This window comes from Mastomys coucha, unplaced genomic scaffold, assembly GCF_008632895.1.
Source record: "Mastomys coucha isolate ucsf_1 unplaced genomic scaffold, UCSF_Mcou_1 pScaffold13, whole genome shotgun sequence".
Taxonomy (NCBI): Eukaryota; Metazoa; Chordata; class Mammalia; order Rodentia; family Muridae; genus Mastomys; species Mastomys coucha.
The window spans coordinates 36,412,708-36,425,939 of NW_022196895.1; positions in this window are offsets into that span (position 1 = coordinate 36,412,708).

Sequence of the window (13,232 nt, forward strand, 5' to 3'; positions counted from 1 at the left end):
ATCTCCAGAGTTGTCTCTCTGATTTCTTTATTGTTTCTATTTCCATTTTTAGATTCTGGATGGTTTTGCTCTTTTCATTCACCTGTTTGATTGTGTTTTCCTGTAGTTCTTTAAGGGATTTTTTGTGTTTCCTCTTTAAGAGCTTCTAGCTCTTTACCTGAGTTCTCCTGTATTTCTTTGCTATTTATGTCTTTCTTAAGGTCCTGTATCATCATCATGATAAGTGATTTTAGATCTGAATCTTGCTTTTCTGGTGTGATAGTGTGTCCAGGACTTGCTATGGTGGAAGAATTGGGTTCTGATGATGGCAAGTGACCTTGGTTTGTGTTGTTTATTTTTTTATGCTTGCCCCCCCCCCCCCGCCATCTGGTTAACTCTAGTGCTACCTGCCCTTGCTAAATCTGACTGGAGCCTATCCTTCCTGTGATCCTGGTTGTGTCAGAACTCCTCAGAGTCAAGCTGTCTCTGGGATCCTGTGATTCTGGGATCCTGGGATCCTGGTTTTGTTAGATCACCTGGGAGTGTGGCTTTCTCTGTGTGTTGTGGGACTGGCTGCAGAGCTTGTGCCCAAGGTCTGCTCAGAACACTAACCCAGACAGACTGGAAGGAACCTGAGTCACTCTGCTGGTGGAGTTTCTGTGTGTCTGGTCCCACTAGTCCCAGTTACTCCCAGTGTTGGGACAGATGTTGGTTCCTGTTCACCTCTGGTCCTGAGTGTGTCAGAATGCCTGGGAGTGGTGCTTCCTCTGGGTATGGTGGGACTGGTCGCAGAGCTTGTGCCCAAGGTCTGCTCTGGACCCCAGCCCAGACAGACCAGAAGGAACCCGAGTCACTGGGCTGGCAGAGTTCTTGTGTGCCTGGTCCCGCTGGTCCCAGTTACTCCCAGTGAAGAGACGAAGAGAAAATAGCTTCAGCAATTTGTTGCCCCTCCTCACCCACCACCTGCTAGAAGAGGATGTAGCTGGTTTAGGATGCAGCACTTTTCTGAATGTAGAGCTTATACCTTGGTAAACTGGAGAATTAATACCTGGATTTGTTATCTACTTTTTGGCTTCTCAGGACAATTGAAGGACTTCTTTGACATAGAAGTAGCTAGGCAAATGTTTTGATTTGTAGCAAACCTGTCCAAGTCTTAGATTTGATTCTTTTATTATTGATTTTATTTGTTTACTTATATTTTTATTATTGATATATATATACATATACATATGTATATATATAGTACTTATGCAAAACCAGTATTTATCATGTATCTCTCTCTGGAAGTTCATTTGTGTGTGGGATGCAACCATCAAGGTCAAAATGTGTTACAGCTTCTTCTTTATCTTAGTGAAGAGAAGAAGAGAAAATAGCTTCAGCAATTTGTTGCCAAGTGGAGTTTAGAATTATACATCTGGGTGTAGGCGTTTTAATTACAAATTCTTTTCTTTAAACCTCTTAAGGATATTTAATCAAATGTTGTCAGACTGGTGGGTAGGAGACAGGGCATTTCAAACTCTGGCAAATGCCATTGGGCAATTTCAATAAAGAATGGAAAGGTATCCTACTGTCTCCTGTACTTCATTGTCTACAGAACAAATTTAGCAAGGCACCTACTAATGGAATTGTCATTATGCCTAAAGGGACACAAAGATACATACAAGGGGAAAGTACCAATTAATGAAGAAGTAAATCGTGAATGGTAAGGATTGGGTGGTGGGGATGGGAAGAACTTAAAATTCCATTAGAATGATATAATGTCGCCCTTTCCAATGAAGTATCTGGCAGCAGCACCACAACTCACAAGAGTTGAGAACCAATACCAGCTTGATCTTTCCTTGAATATGTTGTCTTCCTATGCAGAAGTATCAAGGAGAAGAAAGGAGGTTACCTATGTACAGTTAGAGGTAAGTTCTAACACCACGCTGTGTTCATATGTGGTGACATAGTATATGCACTGCTGATTTGCACATGATTTGATAAAAATGATGAATAAATACTGAATTATATTAAAGCACTCATCTAGAATTTGCAGACCTTTAGGAAGACTCCAGATACCTTACTAAAAGTACTGAGGAATAAATGGTCTATAATCTATTTTTAGAACATGCCACTGTTTTGAAATTTGGATGAACTTATAATCTCTTGGGCAAACAATACAAAAGGTACAAAGGATCTTCTAGTACAATTCCAGGGAATCCGTGAAGTTTATAATGTTCCCACATGGGCCAGGGTTAAGAACTGAGAAGTTTAAAATAAACAGTCCTAGATAATGAAGGAGTTTATGGAAGACAACCTTCCTTTCCAAGTGACTGTGTGGTCAGCTGTCTTACCATGCACACTGCTTTGAGGTTATCTGCTGAGTTTGGGGGGGGTCTGCCACCATCTTTCTTTTTCTTTGCATTATACCATGGTACAGACATCTCATTTTGAGTGACAGGGTTGCCATCTTCCCTATTTTACCTGTCTATGAAGATAAAGACAGCCGCTCTCTTGTTCGTTCTTTTTCTTCCTTTTCCTAAGTGGCTCTAATGACTTCATAGAGCTCCCATGTCAGGACTACCATGTGCAAGATGAGGCTGGCAGACCACAGATGGGGAAACCCACCAGAAAGCAACCCTAGGAGACACAGGTTAGATGTGAGTAACCAGACCCAGAGAGAGCAATGAATCACAGAAACACATAAGCACGCCTGCTCTCTGATGACTCTTCACCCCTTAGTCACTGTTTCCTTCCTGTCTCCTTTATTATTACAGTCCTGAATTACAGTTCTGAGGACCACACTGAAATTATTTGTTTACTAGTTTCTTTTTTACTAGACTATGAACAATTACAAGGCAGAGTCCCTGACTTATTTATCTCTGTACCCAGATTCTGTGTCTGGGATAAGAGTGCTGGTTTTGGAGTCTGATTGTCTACTCTCAAGCTGATGCCCGTATACTTACTCCAGCAAAAACTTGTCCGAATCATCCCTCTCCCCTCCCCTCCCCTCCCCTCCCCTCCCCTCCGCTCCTCTCCTTTTCTCTCCTCTCCTCCCCTCCTCTCTGCCTTGTCTTCCTTGTCTTTCTGTTTTCTTTTGTGGTATGTGTTCATGCCATACATGTGTATGCACATGTATATGGGTGGGGTACACACTCATGCATGCACACAGGGTGGAACATCTATTGTCCTTTGTTGCTCTCTGCCTTACTTCTTGGGACACGATCTGTTCTGCACCATAACCAAACACATCTTTTGGGGAGGAAATATTTTTGGGGGAATGTCCTTCCAGGTCACACAGTCTATCACCGAGGAAAGTCAAGACAGGTTCTGATCAAGCAAGGGATAAACTTGAAGCAGAGACCATGACAGAATACGGTTTACTGATTTGCTCCCAAGCTCACATTTAGTTACTTTTCTTGTGTAGCCCAGAACTACTTCTCCAAGGGTGGCATCACCCACAGTGGGCCAGATCCTCCCATGTCAATCATTTATCAAGGAAATGGCCCATAGACATGCCTACTGTTCAGTCTTATGGGGGAAATTCCTCAACTCCCTCTTCCCTGTGTGCCAATTTGACAAGATTAGCCATAGCAAGGGACTCTCATCAAACCTGGAGCTAGGTTTCAGCTAAGCTGACTGATCAGGAAGCTCCAGAGGTGGACCTAGCTCCACCCTTCCCCCCAGTACTGAGGTTATAAGTGAGTACTGGCATGTCTGGCTTTACATGAATTCGAGGAGTTCAAACTCAGATCCTCATGCTTGGGTACCAAGCCCTTTCCCCACTGAGCCAGCTCGCTACACCCTCCTTTTTGATGCTTCTGTTTTCTTACACTAAAAAGTTCACTAAATAAGGTTTATTATTTGAAGAATAAATGAAATACAGGGTAGCAACGTGATGGTCACCTGGTAGTGATTCTATAGTTGATATATTGTATGTATTGATATTAGTACTGATAGTGCTAATGTGTTCTTGATACCTGCTTGTATGAAACCTTTCTGGACAAAAAGAGCACACTTTTTGCCTATCTCCTTCCTTATTTCTTCTGCCCCCTTGCTGTTAATGTTCCTCCCTTCAACTTGGTTAATGATGACTCCCTCTCCCGACTGGTTTTCCCCTCCTTATACTTGTTATTATCTGGCATTTAACATATTTCTTTATTTCTTATCTAGAATGTTAACCAAAGACAACTTTGGCTATTTTTTTGTATGTGTATTTATTTCTGTATTTTCAACATCACAGCAATGCCAAACACAGTGGACATTCTCAACAAACATATTTTGAATAAATAAATGAATGGAAATACTCATATCATGATGTGTATAAAAATAATCCTTGCTAATTGTCATTTGCATTAAACATTTAATGCATGCAATCCTCACTATTATTACATATTAAATAAATATAACTAATTAGTGTTGTGCATTAACCACATGTGACCCTCACTAGTGCTATGAACTAAATGCATGTGAGCTTTGTTATTCGTTAAGCACATGTAGCCCTAACTAGTGTTATGCATTAAATATCTGTGATCCTAACTAGTGTTATGCATTAAATGTATATAATCCTCACTAGTGTTAACCATTAAGAGCATGTAACCTTCTCTAGTGTTCTACATTAAATGCATATAGTCCTCACTAGTCTTATGCACAATACAATCCAATCAATGACCAAAAATTGGCAAGTTTCATTTTCTGATTTTCTCACCCATGTGGTAGCAATCTCTGCTACCACATACATCTAAATTTTTCTCTGCCCTACACTTCCAAAAGTCTCTAATCTTTATGGATTTTCTACTTTTCCACACTTTTTTTCAGTCAATGAATTTATATATTTATTTTTTATTGGTTATTTTATTTACATTTCAAATGTTGTCCTCCTTCCCAGTTTCCCCTCCACAAGTCCCCTCTCCTCTCCCCTCCCCCTTCTTCTAATAGAGTGCTCCCCTACCCACCTACCCACCTTCTCCTGTCTCAGCACCCTAGCATTCCTCCTTTTTTAAAAAAAGATTTATTTATTTTTATTTATATGAGTACACTGTCACTGTGTTCAGACACACCAGAAGAAGGCATCAGATCCCATTCCAGATGGTTGTAAGTCACCATGTGGTTGCTGAGAATTGAAGTCAGGACCTCTGGAAGAGCAGTCAGTGCTCCTAACTGCTGATCCATCTCTCCAGCCCCCTAGTATTCCTCTATGCTGCATTATTGAGTCTCCACAGGACCAAGGGCCTCCTCTCCCACTGATGCCAGACAAGGCAATCCTCTGTGACATATGCAGCTGGAGCCATGGGTCCCTCCATGTGTACTCTTTGGTTGGTGGTTTAGTTCCTGGGAGCTCTGGAGGGTCTGGTTGGTTGATATTGTTGTTCTTCCTATGGGGTCTCTGGATGGCCTTTCCTTCAGTCTCTGCTCCACTCTTTGTCCCTGTATTTCCTTTAGACAAGAACAATTCTGAGTTAATATTTTTGAGATGGGTAGGTAGCCCCATCCCTCACCTGGGGGCCTTGCCTAACCTCTGGATATGGTCTCTACAGGTTCTCTCTCCCCTTTTTTTGGTATTTCAGCTAATGCATACTTTTTCACTCTTATAAGTCTTTTATCTCTATGATTTCTTTGCTCTCTGCTCTCAAAAAAAGTCTCTCAAGAGTATGCTTTATATCAGTATTTGTAAGTTACATAAAAATATATAACTATTTATCTTAAGGCTTTTAATGAAAGGCTTATAGTTAAAAATCTATATATAGGTAATCTTAATCTGCTAAGCATGCTATATATGTGATTCAGCTCTTTTGGGATATATTTTATATGTAATGTTGATTCAATTCTTACTTAAAAAACATATTACTGGAAAATAGATATTTTTACATAGCAACCATGTGACTGGCAGCCATCTTTACTAAGGTTAAAAGTGAGTACATACAATGTAACTTTACCACTATCTTGATTAAAATGACTATGGAATATAAAGCAATGAATGTAACAATCATGAAGTTTCTAAGTCTTACAGAGAGGGCTGCTTATCAGTATATCTTCTTTTAAACTAAGGAGGCAGTAGCAGGTCTGCAAAATACTTGGGATTAGGATGGAATTTTATATTTATTTATTTATTTGGATATTTTCTTTATTTTCATTTCAAATGTTATCCCATTTCCTGGTTCCCCCATCCCCCAGAAACCTCCTATCCCATTCTGCTCTCCCTACAGTGTTCCTCCAAACACCCACCCACCCACTCCCACCTCCTTGCTCTGGCATTCCCCTATACTGGGACATGGAGCCTTCACAGGACCAAGGGCCTCTCCTCCCACTGATGGTCAACAAGGCCATAGGATGGAATTTTATATGATAAGATCCTAAGGTTAGAAAGATATACTCAGGTTGACAAAAACTGACTTAGAGATGTATAACTATATCTTTGCAAATTGTGTTCAAGGCCAGGCTTCTAGAAATTTTAGATAAGAAACAACATATGTTTGATAAATATTTGTTTCATAAATAGGTTTATGAATGTTCTACTCAGGTTAACAGTAGCTGACTTGAAGCTATACATTAGACTATCTTTGCCAATTTTGTTAAGCTTTAAATATTTAGATAAACTAAGTCATACAAGAAACTGATATTTTGTAATGATTTCTATAATGATGTACTATAAAAGGCTCAGAAAAACAAGATTTCCAGTTTCTATATGAACTTTATTTGTGATCTAATAAAGTTCCCAGTTTCTCTGTGGACTTCATTTATGGTTTAAAGTTTTATTTTGATCCTAAAGAATCTTAAATCTTCAACGACAATTTTAAAGGCTCAGACTTAACAAGGATAAAGCTGTACACTCCTAATCTTATGAAAGCTACTACATTGCTGTAAACTGCTAAAGATAATTAAGATATGCAAATTAATGCTCAGTCACCCTGTAAATGATCAAATTCTTTAATGTGAATTTTAAATCAAGAGTTCTGATCACAGTCATGCTGTAAATATCTCTGCCCCCGAACAAAACCATTGAGGCCATGGGAGCCTAGGGTAACTGTCCAGGAGCATAGGAAATCCCAGAAGAGAGGGAACAGGGAACATATTTGTTGGAATTGTTGCATAAGCTTGAGTGACTGGAACTTCAGTATCAAAACCCCTCCCCTCAGTGGGCTACTGATTCACACCTTTGGTGGATGTTTGCTCTATGCAGAGAAGGTAGACTGAGGGAGATGAGGTCTGTACTGAGTTCTGTGTTATGTCATAGAAGTGGCTTTACCTAGCAACTTACTTCTGTCATTCTTCTCATCCTTTACAGAATTGAGCTCAAACTCCTTGGTTCCTGGCCTCCTGGTCCTCCCTCCACAGATGCTTTTGCTCCAACAAAGTATCATTCACTGTTCTTTTCCTTACACCTGCACGTCCCCAGGTTCTCCCTAATACATCTCCATATCTGTTTTTCTTCTATGTACATAGGATCTTTTCCCCCGTTCTTCAGATTTCACCTTCCTTTCAGGGCATAACTGCATCCATGCTGGCTGTGATCTTTCCCTCCATCCTTCACCACAGTCACTTCTTAAACCTAGAAAACAGCCAGCTTTGGTCCTACTAGGATTCCTTAAAGCACATTACCTGTCTTTTGTTGGGATTGGTCTACTAGCCTTCTCCCTCCACAGATGGACCTGTTTCTCGGCTTGTATTTGTAATGATCCTGTAGACCCGGACTCCTTTTCATTTCTGCCATTCTGTAGGATCCGGCCGCCACTTACTGTTTCTTACTGGTTCAGAGTAAATGCCTGAATTTACATCTATAAATATGCTTATAAATTTTATTAGCAGAAAGGAAATTTAGGGCCTGCGTAGGATCGCATTATAAAGTTATTTAAAATTTCTTTTCATATGGTCAGACAGGAGAACTTACTTATTTTTCCTTTTGTAAAAGACCAAGCAATGAATTAGTGCCTGTGTGGAGCTGAGAAGGGGTCAGTTTCACACAAAGCTTGGAAGGGTACTTCAGGATGGTATGTAAAGGGCTTTCAGTACTCACTCGGGGGGTGTCTTGAGACTTAGGGAGTATGGAGACAGAAACAATTCAAACTAAGCTTCCCTTCAGGATCTCAGGTAGATGGGCAGTGTCCCTCAGGTCAGTGACCTTCTTTCTGCCTTGTGCAGGAAACTGTTCTCATACTGCCCCCTTCTGTCACCAAGTGTTGCTGATGTCAGTGACTTCCCAGGTCTGGCCTGGTGGGATTTTCAGTTTGAAGAAATGGTTGTTAGAGGAAGATAGGTAACATAATGCACATTTTATTTCTCCAGATTCTCCCTACATATAACTGGACCACTAAATCTCTAGTGAGGTATTAGTTCAATTGCATTCTAACTTAAGGTTGTACACATGGTAACAGATGATGTTAAGGTCATAGCACGGCTAATTACAGATATGTATTTGTATTCAGTAGGGGCTTCTTGATCTCTTCTCATTTCCTGAGCTTTGAGATCTCTTGCCTTAGATGTCAGAGCACAGACACTGCGTGCTGCCCTGTGGCTCTTTCACTGGTGATAGAAATTTTTGGTTTTAAGAGTAGATGAAAGCAGTGAATGCTGGTCCCTCATATATCAAAGGCAGCACCACCCCTCTGACTATCCGTAAGTGTGAAAGGTTCCTCCCAGGACTTTTCTTTAGTTCTCCATCTCTTCTCCTTTGCTTGTGAGCTTTTTTGAATATGTCTCTAAAAGAAGTAAGGTCAGATAACAGAGGGCTTTGAACCCGTATTGAGGACTTTGGGCTATATTCTTTATGAGTAGTGGGAGCCAACTAAAGTATACGAGCAATTAATATATGATAAGGTTCATGTTAAAGACATGAAGGTAACTGATGACATCATTTTAAAGATAACAGTGCCAGCTTGTGTTTAATGAACTGGGATGATATAGTTCAGAAACAGAGAGAACATCAGTGGACTCATGCAGCACTGTGGCTCCCTGTACCCCTCCAGTGCACTGGAAATCCCAGCCAGCTTTCCTTCACTATTCCCCTTCTCCTTGCACCGAGCTACTTGTGCATCATTGGATCCTTGCAAATTCATCTCCCTCATTTCCCAATAGCCAATGTTGGTCTTCTGACAATCCATCACCACAGTAGCTCAAGTCATCTTTTGAAAAGCAAGTGAATAGAAGATCGCTCTTGCAGTTGACCTAATGAGATCTGTACTCTTACCACATGGTAGATGAGACCCCATGTAGCTTGGCCTCTGTCTTCTTCACAGACCACCCCTCCCTCTTCTTTTCTCTCTATGGCCACAGATTTTCCAGCTGTGTCAGTTCCTTCAACAAATCCACCTTAGCCTCACCTCAGACCTCGGCACATTACTCCTTGATTTTATTTCTGCCTACAATAGTTTCCAGAAAAGCACATGGCTGTCTCATTGTCTCATAGATTCCCAGCCTGCAGCATTTATCCACTTCCTGGCCTCACCCAACATATCATTTCATGAGTCCCATTACTATGTAGCTCACAGATAGTATAACTTTTGGGGATTATCTTGATTATGTTTGCTGACTTGATTAGTATCTATGTTAGGAAGTTCCATAAAGGCAAAGACCTGTCTATTTTATTCATCTCTGGATTCCAAGATTGAGCAGATGGTTTAGAGGTTCACCGGCATCATGGCAAGTTATCAATAATTATTTGTTGAGCAAAAAAAAAAGTTAAAATAAAAAACAAAGCACAAGATAAACAAAAGATAAACAAATGGAAAAGAACAGATATCAATTATTTGAAGTGAGAACAAAGTATTTTGATTTGGTTACTGGGGACTGAGGACCAGTGGAAAGATGTATTGTGTGACCCTCTAAAGGTCTGTGTTTGTTTCCCAAGTATTGGGAGGCAATGATCTTATGAGAAGTGGAGCAATAGGTTTTTAGGCCACTGGTGATTGCCTCTTAAGGGGCTTATGAGATCCTGGCCTCTTCCTCTTCCTCCCATTGTTTTCTGACTTACAGTGTAAGGTGTTTTACTTTGAAATATATTCCTACATTTCTGTGCTGGTTTTCTATAGTCCCGAAGCAATAGGGGCCAATTGACTATGGAGTAGATACTACAAAACTGTGAGCTAAACCAATCATTTGATCTTTGGTTGGAACCTCTGCTTGATCCTGCACTAGCTGTGAACCCTCATACCTCCTCCTTTCTCCAACTCTACCTGTTCCTAAAGCCTCCAAAGAAAAGGGGCCAAAAGCCCAGTTCCATCTTCCTCGCTGATGTTGCCAGCCACTCAAATACCTGCCTAAGAGCTCAGCTCTCGACCATACTTGGGCACAAACCCAGCTTGTGGCTGCCATGTCATTGATCACCCTTCACTTACAATCTATAAAACTTCCCAGCCAAGTGCAGGTACAAGACTTCCCTGGCCCCATTCCTTTTGACATGAACCCACCCAGGAGCAGAGCCTAATAAACCTGCACTTATCTGCTTTTAGTCTGGTCTGATCTGGCCCATATCTGTACCACTGAGAGAGAAAAAGCCTATTATTTACTTTGTAACTCACTTGACTCTGGTATGCTGTTATAGTAACAGAAAGTTGGATGGGAAAAATCAGTAAATGAATGCTCACTTAGTAGAGAGAAGCCATTGATGACATAAACAGAGTAAAGAACCTACTGGGATAAAACGGACTTAATGGTAAGGGGATTGGCCTTTGGTTCTGGGGTCTGTGTGAAACTGGGAAAGACTGAGGCTAGTTATGTAAACTTTGGAGTAATTTTCATAGTAATGACAGTCCACTGAGATTGAATTACTTCAACATAGTAGAATGTGGTGTTAAATTAGGTCAAAAGAGGGATGTATAGAGGAAAGAAAGAAGAAAGCAGTGTTAATTTTTTTTTTTTTTTTTTTTTTTTTGGTACAGGCTACCACAATGGGTTAAGTGACATCCACCATGGAAAGAGTCTGCAAAGCTCTGGGACAAAGATGGTTAAGAATGACAATTTGGCAAATAGCAATTAATCTAGAAGCAAATAATTGTGGTTGTCCCCAAGATACCCTTTGACGTGCCCAAACATTGTTTTGGCCTAGGGCTGGGTACCTCCGAGGAGATTAATGAAAGTTTGTTTTCTTTGCTCTAGATCTCTACAGAGTTCAGAGTAAGGTGTGGCCAATAGTACTGGACCAGCTGTATCTGTGTTTTCATAGAACCGATTATGTAAGTCAGGTTTTTTTGAGGAATGCACTGACAAAAGACATTGGGTATCAGGTAAATGATGGAGACACCCTCAGTTGCTGAGCTGGACGAGATGGATGGTGAATGAATCATCAACGTGTATTATCTTACTAGTTCTTACACCTCGGTAGAGATAGTAACAGCTATTGTTGCACAGGAGGGAAACATGTGGTAGATGATTGAGTCCACATTGCCTGATCTCAAAGCTCACTCCTTTAATAATAGTATCCCACTGCTTTGCTGTGTAGAAAGTAGTGATTTTTTTTTCCATTTTTTTCAAGACAGGGTTTCTCTGTGTAGCACTGGCTATCCTGGAACTCACTCTGTAGACCAGGCTGGCTTTGAATTCAGAAATCCACCTGTCTCTGCCTCCCAAGTGCTGGGATTAAAGGCATGCACCACCACTGCCCGGCTTGAAAGTAGTGATTTTTATGTTTGTTTTTATTTAATTAGAATGCATAGTATTATACTAATTATGACATTACAAACAAAATTTGTTTTGTTGATTCTTCCTCCTCTTCTGCCCTGCCCCTATGTCTTTCCACTGGCTCATCTACAAGCACCTTTCCATGTTCATGTCTGTATCATATATTATAATTCCTTATCCTGATTCTCCAGAACATCTTTTTGCCCTCTCCTGGTCTCTTAGTTTCATGGCTACACCAATCTGCACTCTGTTTATACACACACCTACGGACATTGTAATCTAGGATTTCTGTGTGAGCAAGAACATGTGATATTTGTCTTTCTGAGTTCCAGTTACCTTAATGAATATAATACTTTCTATTTGTAACTGATTTCCTAACATTTTTAGATTTTCTTATTTCTTTACACTGAATAAAATTCCATTGTGCATGTGTGCAACATTTTTATTTTCATTATCTATTCATCAGCTGATGGGCATCTAGGCTAGTTCACTTCCTTCCTATTAGGAATAATGCAGCAGAAAACATGGATGTGTGTGATGGCTAACCTTGCTTGTCAACTTGACTGCATCTGGAATGAACTAAAACCCAATATGCTGGGCACTCCTGTGAGGGATTTTCTTAATCAGATTACTTGAAGCAGGAAGACCCATTATGTATCTGTATTTTTCCCCCTCCATGCCTTCAGTCTCCCTGGCAAGTTCATTGATCCCATCACCGTGGCTGGTATTAAGTCCTTCTTCAGTATTCCAGCATAGACTGAAGACTAGCAGCTCTCCCCAAAACCCCTAGGACTCCAACACTAACTTGGGACTGCTGAGAAACCCAGACTTGTGAACTGATAAGCCATCAGATTCTTGGTCTTTCTTCTGTGAGACAGTCACTGTTAGACTATTATACCACATCTTGTAGGATAGTCTAATAAATACCCTTTTGATATCGATATGTATTTTTATTCTATCAGTTCTGTTCCTTTAGAGAATCTGGACTAAAACAAGGAATGAGTATCTCTGTGGTAGGATACTGTTGTGTAGCAGTTTTCTCTGAGGTTAAAACCTTATTACATCTTGGGGAAAGTTCATCAAGATTCAGTATTAGAAAGGAGTTAAAAGCAACAGGATGTTAAGACAGAGGTGAAACATTCCATCCTGTTATGAAGCTCCTTAAGGAAGGAAACAACTCAAGCTCAAGGAAGCCCCTGAATTGAACCAGATCCACCAGGTCTTCCCTCTCTAAGCATATATAACAAGTGGAGACCGCCAAGGAGATACTTTTAGATAAGCTGAACTGCCCTGGAAGAAGAGGAAGCCAGACAAGCTACCTAGAAAAGGCTTTGACCAATTAAATTGCCAGAGACACTCTAAAACCTGGTGGGTTGGCTGCAAGTGTGCAGGGAGATCCAGGTTTCCAAGAGTCAATAAATGAAATCAGCCAAAGTGTGGTGGAGCATTCCTTTACTCCCAGCACTTGGAAGGCAGACACTGGTGGATCTCTGAGTTCCAGGCCAGGGAGGTCTACAGAGCAAGTTCCAGGACATCCAGGACTACACAGAAAATTCCTATCTCACACCAAAAACAAACAAAAGAACCTACAATACAAAACAAGACAGAGATTATATGAAATTAATAAAGGTTTTTTTTTTTTTTTTTTTTTTTTTTTTTTT